Below are 14,763 nucleotides of genomic sequence, written 5' to 3'. Positions count from 1 at the left end.
AAAACTAGACTCAAAGCAATGATTTTTCAACCTAATCAAAAAAGGGAACAAATAATAAGTATGAATATTAATTGCCTTATTCCCTATTCTAGAGGATTTAAGATAAGATCTATTGTTGACCTATCTCTTTACTTCAACGAGCTTCATTCAAGTACAGGACTTCACCACCTCCATGTCCACTTGGCCAGGCTCTAAGTGTGGGTCTATTTTTTTGCCCATTGAGGAACATGACAAGTTCACCACTGAAAAGAACTGAAAACCTTTCCCTGCTGCATGTCACCTTGGCACTTTGCTACTGTGTTGGCCTCGCTGAAGACAGTGAATTAAAAAACCCTTGAGATCCAGGCTTGGGAAATCTTGATCTGTACATGCCTATGAAGGGAGAGTGCAGTGGGCATTTTAGCTACCCTGGCCTGTCTGGGGCTTGCTCAGTGAGGTTCATGAACACTTGTTGATGTTTTACCTTGTCTGTGGGCATTAACTTCCCCCTTCTCTCCCCCAGCCCTGGCCTGCCCTTGGTGCTATAAAGGCCCCCCAACCTGACACAGTTCCCCCGCGGAGGGTTCAGTGAGCCAGGCTACAGTGTTCAATACAATCAGCACAGCTGGGGGAACCTATCATGGGGTGTGTGATGTGATAGCGAAAATTAGGAATGAGTGGTCTTTGATTTCTGTTTAACTCACTAGCTCTCCCCCAACTCATCACCTCCAGCTCCACCTGAATTCCCTGTGTTGCTGGGTGCCTGCCCTATTACCTCTCACTGCTGAGCTTTTGCTCCTGAGTTCTGTCTGGGAAATGTTCTCATTCTACTTAACCTTTTCAGTCTGAGATGTTGCTTCCTCTAAGAAGACTGACTTGACTCCCTCTCCCTGGGATGGGACTGGGTTCTGTGACACCTACACCCACATGCTTCCATGGCAGCTAGTGTTTTTCTTCTTTGTTGGAATTATTGCTAATTTCTTTGAGTGGAGACCCCTGGAGTACAGTGCCCTCATTGTTTGGTGCATAGAAAATGCTCAACAACTTCTTGTCTTGTGTTGAATGTGTGAGCTTGAAACTTGACTTGGCTAATGGAATCTTCTCATTCACTCTGGATTTAGGATGATATTATGCATTCTGGTGAGAATTCATAGCAGCGCTTCAGTCAATAGCTGATATTTCTAGAACAATTATCACATATGAGCACTTCATGAAGTGCTTAAGTTTATCACAGGATTTTGTCTCTGTCATTCTTTTCAACCAGCAAGGCAGATATGTATTAAAAAGCAGAGACATTACTCTGCTTACAAAGGTCCATATAGCCAAAGCTATGGTTTTTCCAGTAGTCATGTACAGATGTGAGAGCTGGACAACAAAAAAGGCTGAGCACTGAAGAACTGATGCCTTTGAACTATGGTGCTGGAGAAGACTCCTGACAGTCCCTTGAACTGCAAGGAGATCAAACCAGCCAATCCTAAAGGAAATCAACCCTGGATATTCATTGGAAGGAATGATGCTGAAGCTGAAACTCCAATACTTTGGCTACCTGATGTGAAAAGCCAATTTACTGGAAAAGACCTTGATGCTGGGAAAGATTGACGGTGGGAGGAGAAGGGGATGACAGAGGATGAGATGGTTGGATACCATCACTGACTCAATAGACATGAGTTTGAGCAAGCTCTGGGAGATGGTGAAGGACAGGGAAGCCTGGAATGGGGTCACATTCTGTGGGGTTGCAAAGAATCAGACAGGACTGAGGGACTGAAAACAAAGGTAGATACTACTTTAAACTCTGTTCTACAGACTAGGAAACTGAGACTTAGAAAGGCAAAGGGAATGGCATCTGCCATCCAGGAATAAAGTGGGCAGGACAGAGTTGTAACCTGGATGATCTGACCCCAGGCTTCCTGCCTGAGGTGACACCTGGTGCCATCAAGCTCCTGGAGCTCCTCTGCTCAACACAGGCATTATAAGCCTGCAAGAGACTTAAAATGCACCTCTCGGTGTCTTAAACTGTGCTTTCTACTAGCCAACTTGAAAGTGTCTTCAGCTTAAAAATATGTCCCAAATCCAGGATGTCCTGCCAACTGAGGCAAGGCATTTAAAAAATTGTAATTCTTATGAATGTAATCTAATTTTTTTCTATTCTTCTGTTATGTTTCTTTTGGTGTTGCTTTTTAAAATTATACAAGTAATACCAAAGTACATTCTTCTTTCTCAGTCGTTCAGATGAGTTAGGAATACACAGAGTACAATGTGAAAGGCCTCTTCACTACTTGCTTCTCCTTCCTGGGCAATTTCATTTTCTACCTGAGAGGTAACAATTGTTGAGTTTGGAGTGGATCCTTCAAGTCCTTCTTCTATGTATGTGGCTAAGGAATCAAGTTCTTTTTCTACGTGAGTGGCTTCATACTCTGTGCAACATTTGGTCCCTTAATTTTTTTCCTGCTGGATGCTACATCTTGGAGACCAGCCTCTTTCTATTTAAGGGCTTTATAGTATTTTCTGGGGCTTCCCCGGTGGCTCAGACAATAAAGAATCTGGCCTGCAATGCAGGACACCTCGAGCTTGATCCCTGGGTCGGGAGAATAACCTAGAGAAAGGAAGTGTTACCTACTCTAGTATTCTTGCCTAGAGAATTTATGGACAGAGGAGTCTGGTGGGCTATAGGCCATGGGGTCGCAAAGAGCCAGACATGACTGAGCGACTCATACTTTATAGTATTTGCTAGCCTTTAACTCTTCCCTTACTGATGGAAATATGGGGAGTACCCAGAAAACTGCAAATCAGAGCTTGCTTCGACTTTTTAAAAATGTTTATTTATTTTGCTCTAAAAAATGCTCAAGAGGAGTGCTCATTTTGTGTTGAGGTTTACTGCCCCTTTTCACAAATTCATACAATCAGTGCCACTCACATTTCCTAGGATGAGGAAAGCAGTCCATTTTGTTTCGGTAAAATTAGCGACTCACAATGTGGCCTCTCCCAGCTGAGAGAGGCCCAGTCTATTGTGCGCCTGGAAGGGGCACAGGATGTTGTTACACTTGGCTACCCAGTTGTACAATGGTGTCCGAAATTAGGCCCCGAGCTAGTTAAGCCCTTGTTTGCTCTTCAGATACTGACCATAGATTGGCACAATGGGAGTGCTACCTGCGCTCTCAAGGCTTACAGATGTGTGTGTAGATGTGTGGTCTGTGTGTACTTGTTGCGTGGGTGGTATGAATGAATATGAATGGTCTGTGTTGTGTGCAGTGTGTGTGTGGTGTGCATATGTGATGTGTGGTGCATTGTATTGTGTGTGCGTGGTGTTCGTGTGGTAAGTGTAGGGTGTATGTAGTGTGTATGAAGGTTGTGTATCGTGTGCGTTTGTGTATGTGTGGTGTTTCTGTGGTATGTGTAGGGTGTGTGTGTGTGCATTGTGTTGTGTGTGTAGTGTGTGTGGTGTGGTATGTATATCGTGTGTGTGTCTGGTATTTGTGTGGTATGTGTTTGTGTGTACATTGTGTGTGTTGTATATGGCATATGTGTAGTGTGGTGTGTGTGTTTGTATGGTGTTTGTGTAGAGAGTGTGTGATGTGTGTGTGTGTGCAGTGTTTGTGTGGTATGCGTTGGGTTAGTGTGCCTTGTGTGTGTAGTGCATTGTGTGTAGTGTGTGTGTGGCACATGTGTGTTATATGTATGTCTGTATGGTGTTTGTGTAGAGAGTGTGTGATGTGTGTGTGTGCAGTGTTTGTGTGGTATGTGTCGGGTTAGTGTGCATTGTGTATGTAGTGCATTGTGTATAGTGTGTGTGTGGCACATGTGTGTTATATGTATGTCTGTATGGTGTTTGTGTAGAGAGTGTGTGATGTGTGTGTGTGTGTGCAGTGTTTGTGTGGTATGCGTTGGGTTAGTGTGCATTGTGTGTCGTGTGTGTGTGGCACATGTGTGTTATGTATGTCTGTATGGTGTTTGTGTAGAGAGTGTGTTGTATGTGTAAAGTGTGCATGTGTATGTGTATGCAGACACCAGCCCACTCCTCTGCACACTCGTTCATGTGAAGAGAAGGTTTACCTGAGTGGAGCAGTAAGGGGACAGTGCTCCTTGACTCACTCTGCTTCATTGCTCTTGCACCAATTACTTCCAAGTCCAGAATGCATGCAGAACCTAAAGAACCCATACTTCCCCTTCCGTGTACAGCATTCTGCAAGGACAATGAACATCATCTGTTGAATCTGCAAATACAGAATCTCCTTGTGGGGAAACCTTGGGGAAATGTCTTGCTAGGAGTTATCCTTGGAGGAAATGCTACTCAATACATAATTGATGAGTGAGTTGTGGTGATTCATTTTACTTGAATCTATTACTGGGGCGTTTGGCTTCAAAGTCCTCTGGCTACTCTGTTTTCTGTGACTAGAAGGATCTACTTTATTCATGTTAACAGCTCAATGTTGATTTTTTTTTCCTTAGTTTGGTTGGGTCTTAGTCTACTTTCATTTCTCTCCAACAATGAAATTTGAAAATAACCCATAAAATACCGAGGTAAATTCATGTATTAATTTAAACATTCATAACTCTTAATGCAATTCTTTAAGAATTATCAAGATAAAAATAGGGCACTGAGATTAATCACAAAGTACATAAGGTTCTTTGATCATGCGCTGAGGAAATCCAAATTCTTTATTCTCGTTCCCTTTGGGATTGGGGACCAAGTGTCAGTAGCTACCAGAAATCAGCTGAAGGTGAAAGGACAATATTAGCTTTAGTCTTCAAAATATAGGGCTTTAGGATTACCTCTCTGTTCTCTCTAAAATGTGGTTCTTGAGGGAGGAAGCCCCATCTTCAGGGCAAGCCTGGACCACTGTAACCCAGCCTCCTGCACGGAGTCTCCGCCTGCTGCCAGACTGCCACATCAAGAGGCAGAGAGCTCTCAGAGCTGGGCTCTACCCAGTTTACTTCCCATCTGGGAGTAGACAGGCAGGTCTGCTGACTCTCCCCTGCTGTCACCTATCATACAGGTCAGGTCTTGTGGATGGGTGCCTCCAAGGGTCTCTTCCAGAAGAGATGTGCCTTCCCCAAAAGGCCCCAAGAGCAGGGCACTATAAGCCCCCAGAGGTATGACCGAGTTTATCAGCTGAGTCAGAAACAATCAAGTTTATAATCCGGGATCTGATATTAATCTCTGCTTCCTCCAGCCTGGCTATGGGGCTGAGAGGGTAGCTCTTTCCTCCCAGAGTGCCTGCATTTTTTGAGGATGGAGTGAATGTTTGTGTTTTCATGAGGCCATGCGAAAGGAATGTGAATATTAGAAAAGAGCCCTATTTGTTAAAATGATAATTGCTAGAATGCTCTGAAGGCATCCATATTTGCTCTTCTACTTCTCATGAAAACCTGAAGAATGGGGCAACATCTGACCCTGATGACTTGCACTCACCAAGGCCCTACCAGATGACAGAAACTTGCTGTCGATTTGGTTATAATTTTCACTAATGACTTGGATTTCCCTTTGGCCACCAAATATTTCAAAGCAACTGGTTTTTACAGCATCCAAGAGCTGACTAGCCCCATGGCAGTTGCCCAGACTAACTTCATGAAGCGAGCGTGTGAATAAAATAATAAACGAGTGTATAAACATGCATAATTTATTTGAATCAATATTCATGCTTGATTACACCGTGGGCTGTTTCAGATGTTTGAAAGCCAGGCCTGGCTGGCCCCCGCAGACACCCCCTGTGGTAATTCCCTCAGGAAGTGAGCTCACCTCCCCTCCTGGAAGAGCGTTTGAAAAATGCTTGTGTTCTTCCTGGTGCCAGCTCTGCGGGGCTGGGGTCAACTATGAGTTTCATTTACTCCTTATAACAACTGAGAGAGTCCTCAGGAACAAGCTTGCCTCCTTGTATCTTTGCATTTGTTTCCTCCTGAGCGGTGCCTGGGCCTTCTAGTTCAGAGGGCCTTGGGGACAGGGAAGGAAGAGAGGAAGAACAGCAGCCCGTGAGAACATGGTCTCTTCTTGTGCTTTCTCCAGTCAAGCAAAGGCTCCGTGCTATGGTTTAGAGGAGATGCTGGGCAGATGGAAACATTTGCATGTGCCCACTTTAACCATCCAAAGGTGTCAGCCTCCGACAACCAAGGTCCCAGTGATGAGCAGCAGCATGGCCTGGCAGTGTGTCAAGTTAGGTCAAATCAGACAGATCTGGTTTGCACCCTGCCTCTGCACATCACCAGCTGTAAAACTGCTGGCAACTTACTCAGCCTCTCTGTGCTTCAGATTTCCTGTCTGTAAAACAAGGATGACAGAAGGGACTTCCCCATCGGGAACTGAAATGATCTTAGAAATCCTGCTCATAGAAGAATGAATGAGGAAACGACCAAGGATTAGTGAATTCCTGGCTCTCCAGGACTCTGCACACATTTTGTGCAAATACCCCCTGGGAGGAGAAGGAGAACCCCGTGTTTCACTGGGACCAGACCAGAGGTTTAACAAAATCTGTCTTTTATGCTCCGGCCACCTCTTCAGCACAGTGTTTTATGTGTCTTCTATGGAACATCATAGGTGTAGACAAGCTCTCATCTTTCAAGAAGTCATGGATTCTGGCTGGACTTGGCACTCAGACAATCAGAGGCATAGATTTTACTGTCTCTCCCAAGTCATCCTTATGATTCATGTCTTTACCTTGTCGTAATAACACAATAAAAAGGTCTCTCAAACACCCAAGTGGAGGCTATGTGTTCAGTTACACACTCTCCAATTGTCCAACATGCTTCTAGGTCACTTTACCTTTCACTCCAGTCTCTTCTGCCTCAGTCTCCCTTGTTCTGTCACCAGTGGAAAAAATTATTTCCCTAAAGCTCAGAGTTTTTAAATCTTGGCACTACTAACATTTTGGATCAGATAATTCTTTGTTATGGGGGTTGTCCAGTGCCTTGAAGGATACTGAGCAGAAAGCCAGGCCTCTACACACTGGATGCCAGCAAGCAACCTTAGCCTCAGCTTGACAACTGAAAATGCCTTCTGACATTGCAAATATCCCCTTGGGAAGGGGGAGCAAAATCCCTCCTGGTTGAGAGCTACTGTCCTAAATGACTGCAACATGCTTTTAATATCACTTTAAAGACAAAGATGGGTGGTATACATGTGTATATATACACATGGAGTGAGCAGCACCAAAGAGCTCTATAGTGCAATCCGACACCAGAAGTTTGGAAGTTCTCTTACTTCTCGGGTAAGCTCAGCCTCCCTTCTCTTCTCTCCTTCTGCCTAACTCTATGTTCAAGTAGGAAGCGTTCTAAAAGCAGGTCACAAATTAGAGTCCCATGAAAAACAGGACTGCTGTGGAGGGAGTAGAGTTTTTTGAGTTGCAACTTTAGAAAGATTGAAAAGGCTGTTTCTTTGTTCTCTTTCTGCCTCCTTTTTTCTTACCTTTCAGTGTGGCTGGTGAGGTAAGACTCTGCAGAGAACTTCCGCTTGGAAAGTCAGGAGGGGCTGGGGTAGGGCTGCAGGGAAGGGAGGCATTGTGTAGGCAGTCTCTTCTCTCAGTTCTTCTTTCTGCCGGGAGCTGGTTCTGATGAAGGGACTTGCACCAAGGTGCTGGACAGAAGGCTCCATTTCAAAGAGGTGCTATACGCTGAGCCACTGGTCTGAACCCACCACCTGGGTGGCTGGGATGGGAGGCATACAGCTCCAGGTGGCTAGGATCAGAGAAAGCTGTTGGTGGAGAGTTGCAGAAGCAGATATGCACCTGGAAAGAATGAGAAGCCACGTGGCAGCGGAAGCTATGTGGTGCAGAGATAGGGGGTAGAGAGTAGAAAGAAGTGGGGAGTCAGGGGCTGAGTAAGGTGACAAGTAGCTTTGAGAGGCCCCCCGACCACTAGAGCTACTGTAAATGCCAATTGGCAAGAAATAGCTTTTCATTTCTCAATGAGGTTTGATGAGATAGGTTTTTTCCCTCAACACTCTTCTCATCCTCACAGTAAACTCCTGTTAGACTAAGCAACCTTATTGTGTGGGAAATGCCTAACTCAGTGCATCTCCAACTTCAACCTACATATCTCCAGAGGTCCACAGACATAGTCTCTGCTGTGTGCAAGAGGTCTGAGAATAAGTCTGGCTTTTAGGTAGGCCAAAAAAATAAATACAGTCACATTCTGAATCATTTACAACAATTATACTGTCCAGTACGGGAGCCCCTGGCCACATGTGGCCATTGAGCATTGAGACATGACTAGTCAAAAGCAAATTATGCTTTAAGCATAATACACAGACTGGATTTTGAAATGTTGGTAAGAAAAAAAGAATATGAAATATCTCAGGAAGTTCTTATACTCATTACCTGCTGAAATGATAACATTTTAGGTTCAGTTCAGTCACTCAGTCATGTCTGATTCTTTGCGACCCCATGAATCACAGCACACCAGGCCTCCCTGTCCATCATCAACTCCTGGAGTTTAATCGAACTCGTCTTCATCAAGTCGGTGATGCCATCCAGCCATCTTATCCTCTGTTGTCCCCTTCTCCTCCTGCCCCCAATCCCTGCCAGCATTAGAGTCTTTTCCAATGAGTCAGCTCTTCGCATGAGGTGGTCAAAGTATTGGAATTTCAGCTTCAGCATCAGTCCCTCCAATGAACACCCAGGACTGATCTCCTTCAGAATGGACTGGTTAGATTTCCTTGCAGTCCAAGGAACTCTCAAGAGTCTTCTTCAACACCACAGTTCAAAAGCATCAATTCTTCGGTGCTCAGCTTTCTTCACAATCTAACTCTCACATCCATACATGACCACTGGAAAAACCATAGCCTTGACTAGATGGACCTTTGTTGGCAAAGTAATGTCTCTGCTTTTGAATATGCTATCCAGGTTGGTCATAACTTTCCTTCCAAGGAGTAAGCGTCTTTTAATTTCATGGCTGCAATCACCATCTGCAGTGATTTTGGAGCCTCCAAAAATAAAGTCTGACACTGTTTCCACTGGTTCCCCATCTATTTCCCATGAAGTGATGGGACCAGATGCCATGATCTTAGTTTTCTGAATGTTGAGCTTTTAGCCAACTTTTTCACTCTCCTCTTTCACTTTAATCAAGAGGCATTTTAGTTCCTCTTCACTTTCTGCCATTTTGGGTAGTCTAAGTTAAATAAAATGTGATATGAAAATTGATTTTGCCTGTCTCTTTTGACTTTTTAATTGTGGCTACTAGAAAATTTTAAATCATATATGTGGCTTATATCTCATTTCTATTGGACACCACTAGTCTAGATTATCACCCCACTCCAGTACTCTTGCCTGGGAAATCCCACGGGCAGAGGAGCCTGGTAGGCTGAAGTCCATGGGGTTGCGAAGAGTCGGACACGACTGAGTGACTTCACTTTCACTTTTCACTTTCATGCATTGGAGAAGGAAATGGCAACCCACTCCAGTGTTCTTGGCTGGAGAATCCCAGGGATGGGGGAGCCTGGTGGGCTGCACAGAGTCGGACACAACTGAAGTGACTTAGCAGTAACAGTCTAGATTATGCATTCTTAAAGGGGATGATATTGTACTTTGTGGAGTAAAAATTGGTTCTTGGGGGAAATGTGAAAAATTGTAATCTTTAACATATTAGAGAACATATATACATATAGCATATAAACAGATATATAGTATGCCTATGGTATTAAAATTTCACAATAAACTCTAGCTTCTGGAGGGCTTTTTAGACAAGACCTTAGTATGACATTGAAAGAAGAGGAATAATACTTTTGCTTTAACTTCAAGTTATGGATAATTTTTCAAAGCACACATAGGATCTGATAATGAGAATAGATATACATAGAGACTACTTATTCTGGGTAAGGGTTGGAATGAAGTCTTTGGTTATAAATCCCAGTTATGTCTAATAAAAACTCTTTTTAAAAAATCTTAAAAAAAAATTGGGAAAACCACCCAACTGCCATTTAAACTAAAATTTCCTGTTGGTGCCAGTGATTCTAGCATAATTTTTTTTCTCTCATAAATTGTTTTCTACTATTTTGAGCATTGAGTATCTTCAGATAGTAACAGAAGATTTAAAGCCACACCCTATGCTTGACAGTGATGCTTTAGGACAATTCCTAACCACTAGAATCTCCTGGATATAAAATCTTGTCTTGAACCATATTTGAACCTTTTGGTATGAGAACCCTGCTGGTTGGCTGGCACACCATAGCTTCCTGGTTTTCAGAGAGAAGACTCAAGAGAGGCGCCTTGGACTTCAAATGGCTATTACAAAACAACATTTTGATGAGTTAAGTGTAAATGAATCAGAAGCATATGGATTTAATTAGCCTCCAAACACAGCCATTTCAAAATGCAGAAAGGAAAAAAGCATGCTTGTGTCAAAACACATCTTGAGGTTTTCCTGCTAAATTCAAAATGATGGAAAAACAGATGGGACCATCTGCCAAATGTTCAGGTTGTACTCTCCACATGTACTCTCTTATCAGGAACACAGAGCAGTGGGAAATTTCTACCGCAGAAATCAACAGCGTTTCGGCACTGTGTTTGGCAGCCCATTTGTGGCCTACATTTAATTAAACCAGGGCTGCGCATGGCTGCAGAGAATGCAACTTCTAAGTTTTTGAAGATGGTCCAGGGTGCAATCCACATGGGACCATGTGTGTGGTCTTCTTTTACTGTTGAAAACCCCCATATTACTCTTCTTGTGCCCCTATAAGTTTTTCCACATTACCTCTCAAGCTGGCCATGAAGACGTCTAAGGGCTGAATACAAGTTACTTCTGTTGCCTGTTCTTGGTGAAACTGAGTGGCGTCAGGCAGAGTCAAGGAACATACGTGCGTTTTCACTTACATGTGGAACTGTTCTTTCTCCCCAATGAGAAAGGTGCTAAAAGTTCAGGGGTCAAAAGCTGCATTCAAGTTGAAATGAAAGGAGGGGCCTGGTGGGCTGAAATAGGACAAGTCTCAGAATTTATTCATACTGAAGCCAGAATGGAAACAGGACAATTCTTTTCATAGCTTTTTAAGAAATCATGTACCAGGGTTAAGCTATTTTATGCATTGAGGTTGTGCAGATTTACCACTGAATGGGCAAATAACACCACACATTTGTTGAACAAGAGCCTACAAAGTGCTTTTTCATATATTAATTTTTAATCTTCACAACAACCTGTGAATGGGGCGGAATGCTCCTCATTTTCCAGAAGAGGAAATTGGGCTGATTGAGGTTCAGAGATCTGAAGTTCTCTCAGTTAGGAAGGGGTAGAGCCAGACTTGATTGCAAGTCTTTCAGTTCTACGACTAGGGCATTTTTCACTCGCCCATCCCACCAAGGAGGAATATGGAAATTACAAGTTTTATTTAGGTGTCTATGGTAGACTTTCACCCGCTAGCCAAAGATGCCTCCCACTAGGGGAAAGCAGAACACGTCTTGGGGCTCCTGAACCTCTGTCATGGTTTGCTTGAAAATCCTGGGAGATATTTGTTGTCCTGGTTTAATTATTCAATTGCTCATTTGTGTTCGACCCTATGGACTGCAGCACGCCAAGCTTCCCTGTCCATCACCAACTCCCAGAGTTTACTCAAATTCATGTCCATTGTGTCGGTGATGCCATCCAGCCATCTCATCCTTTGTTGTCCCCTTCTCCTCCTGCCTTCAATCTTTCCCAGCATCAGGGTCTTTTCCAATGAGTCAGTTCTTTGCCATCAGGTAACCAAAGTATTGGAATTTCAGCTTCAGCATCAGTTCTTCCAATGAATATTCAGGACTGATTTCCTTTGGGATTGACTGGTTGGATCACCTTGCAGTCCAAGGGACTCTCAAGAGTCTTCTCCAACACCACAGTTCAGAAGCTTCTGTTCTTCAGCATTCAGTTTTGTCTGTAGTCCGACTCTCACATCCATACATGACTACTGGAAAAACCACGACTAGACGGACATTTGCTGGCAAATGTCTCTGCTTTTTAATATGCTGTCTAGGTTGGTCATAGCTTTTCTTTCAAGGAGGAAATGTCTTAATTTCATGGCAGCAGTCACCATCTGCAATGATTTTGGAGCCCAAAAATATAATGTCTCTCACTGTTTCCATTGTTTCCCCATCTATTTGCCATGAAGTGATGGAAAAACAGACTGGTTCCAAATAGGAAAAGGACTACGTCAAGGCTGCATATTGTCACCCTGCTTATCTAACTTCTATGCAGAGTACATCATGAGAAACGCTGGGCTGGAGGAAGCACAAGCTGGAATCAAGATTGCTGGGAGAAATATCAATAATCTCAGATACACAGATGACACCACCGTCATGGCAGAAAGTGAAGAAGGACTAAAGTGCCTCTTGATGAACATGAAAGAGGAGAGTGAAAAAGTTGGCTTAATTATGAACAATGCTATATTTCTGTTAGGAAAGAATGAGGGCAGGAGGAGAAGAGGGTGACAGAGGATGAGGCAGTTGGATGGACATCTCACAGACTCAATGGACATGAGTTCGAGCAAACTCTGGGAGATAGTGAAGGACAGGGAAGCCTGGTGTGCTGCGGTCCATGGGGTGGCAAAGAGTTGGACACAACTTAACAACTAAACAACAACAATTTCACTCTCAGAGGTATTCCAGTTAGACGGTAAGTTATCTAGATATTCTACTGTGAACCCAGTCTAAAAGGGTCAAATTTTGCTGGTTTTATAATATTTGAATAAATCCTTGAATCTTTTCACATCAGGAGCTTCCTATGTTTTTCAAATCACTGTTTTCTTACATGGTAGGGGAACGTCTGTTTCTAGAGTTTTCAGGCCCTCAGGTATAAATTGGAGAAGGAAACGGCAACCCATTCCAGTACTCTTGCCTGGAGAATCCCACCGACGGAGGAGCCTGGTAGGCTACAGTCCATGGGGTCGCAAAGAGTTGGACACGACTGAGAGACTTCACTTTCACTTTCAGGTATAAATACCCAATATAGAATGAAAGCATTGGTTAGATATCCATGCAATTCTTTATCCCTTAGTTCTAAAAAGAAATCCTACAAACTGTGTCTTGCTCCAAAGTTAAGTGTGGTTTTCTCAGTTCCCCCAGGCAGGGATGGTCCTGGGCACCTTTGCTGTTCCCTGCCTCTGCCCCTCTCCTTCCCTCAAGTATTGTCTCTTCTTGTCCCTATGCATACAGCGCCCTCAGATTGTTCTCTGGGTTCCTGCCAGTCTCTCACTAAATGTCTTACTACATCCCCTCAAAGTTCACATTTTCTCAATTTTTTTGTCCTCAGATGTGTTTTAAGAAAGCAACTGGATGCCCTCACTTCCAGTAATCGTCCTAAGCCTTGTTAATGGAGGTGTTTGGGGCAGGAGGACATTTCATAGGCTGTCTGAATCACAGAGCTCACAGGTAAGGCTAGTCCCCTGTAGGGTGGGGTGTGAGGAAAGAGGCAGAGGGAGGGGAAAAGATTTCTGTGGAAACCCCTGACTGCTGAGAGGAGTTGTCTCCATGCCTTGACCTGGCCCTTTTCACCTGTGGACTGCTTGCTTCCATGGAAAGGGTTCAGTCACAGCAAGAAATTCCCTGGAGAGTGGGAATCACAGGACGGACTGAAGAGAGTTGCATCACGGCCACTCTGGCGACTTTTTCTCTCCTTGAGGACTTGCTCCGTCCTTCTCCTCCACAGGGCATTCTTCTCTGTGACTTTACTGTCCTGGAGGGACGTGACCTGGGCTGGTGCTTGGACATCAAGGCTCCTACATGGCTCCCTTCTCTGGCCACCTTCTACTTTCTGCCACTCACTGCTCTTTGCCTGCTAAGTTGCTTCAGTCATGTCCAACTCTGTGCGGCCCTGCCAGGCTTCTCTGTCCATGTGATGCTTCAGACAAGAATACTGAAGTGAGTTGCCATACCCTCCTCCAGGGGATCTTCCCAACAAGGGACTGAACCCACGTCTCCTTTGTCTCCTGCATTGCAGGTGGATTCTTTACCACTGAGCCACCAGGGAAGCCCCCAGGACGGCTAGCATTCATCAATTTCTTCTTTCCATGTAGATAGAACCTATCTCCCTATTGAGAGATGAAGTCTATTCCTCTGCCCCCTTGAATCTGGGTGGGCTGGTGATTTTTAAGAAATAGAATACTGTGAAAATGATGCCTTGCAGCTTATACCCGAGTCTCTTGAAACACTAGCTCTGGGAGAAGCCAGCACCTGTGGAAGTCCAGCTACTTCAAGACCACCATGCTGTGAGGAAGCCCAATCTAGCCATATGGAGAGATGCCGTGCCAGCCCCAAGCCACTCCAGCCATCCCAGACCAAACACCACAGAGCTGCATGAAGAAGCCTTCAGATGAAGTGGGCCTTGGCTTTAGACTGGCTGCACGATACCAGAGACCTCAAGTGAGAACCACCCAGTCGATCCTATCAACCTCCACAGCCATGAGAAGTAATAATAAATTATTGTTTTACTCTGCTAAGTTATGGGGTGGTTTGTTAAGCAGCACCAGATAACTGGAACAGTGAGTAAGGGTGCAGTGAGGGCCAGGGGTATGGCAGGATACCAACAGTAGGCTGCAGGACAGCACACGGAGTGAAAGAAAAAGCTAATGTCTAGGCCTCCGAAAGGACACTCCATTGATCAGGTGACAGGGAAGAGGGGACAGTCACTTCCAAGCACTGATCTCTGTTGCTTTTTTCCTAGAGTCCCTCCACTCAAGAGTCAAGTTCTCAAGAGGGGAGGAGTCCTGTTATCCTAGCATGTGTCAGTGGCATCTTGAGCCAAAGGCAACAGGTGTCTTGACATCTTGACTGACAGTAAGACACTATAATTGCCTAATAGAGAAGGTAGTTCTTGAAAATTAAAAAAGGAAAAAAAAAA

The 14,763-nt window shown here is 44.3% G+C and overlaps 1 long non-coding RNA gene across 2 annotated transcripts in view; it reads left to right on the top strand.

Moving 5' to 3' along the window:
• LOC138432559 (uncharacterized) overlaps positions 1-14,763 on the top strand; it is a 78,541-nt gene extending 63,778 nt beyond the window's left edge. The window contains exons 2-4 of one of the 2 annotated variants that reach the window (XR_011253898.1): positions 12,683-12,857; positions 13,177-13,295; positions 14,078-14,362. This is a non-coding gene — a long non-coding RNA (uncharacterized lncRNA). Of the gene's footprint in view, positions 1-11,838; positions 12,858-13,176; positions 13,296-14,077 lie in introns of those variants that run through there. The other variant, XR_011253897.1, reaches the window with a different exon arrangement.

This window comes from Ovis canadensis, chromosome 2, assembly GCF_042477335.2.
Source record: "Ovis canadensis isolate MfBH-ARS-UI-01 breed Bighorn chromosome 2, ARS-UI_OviCan_v2, whole genome shotgun sequence".
Taxonomy (NCBI): Eukaryota; Metazoa; Chordata; class Mammalia; order Artiodactyla; family Bovidae; genus Ovis; species Ovis canadensis.
This window is presented reverse-complemented; position numbering and strand designations above follow the sequence as displayed.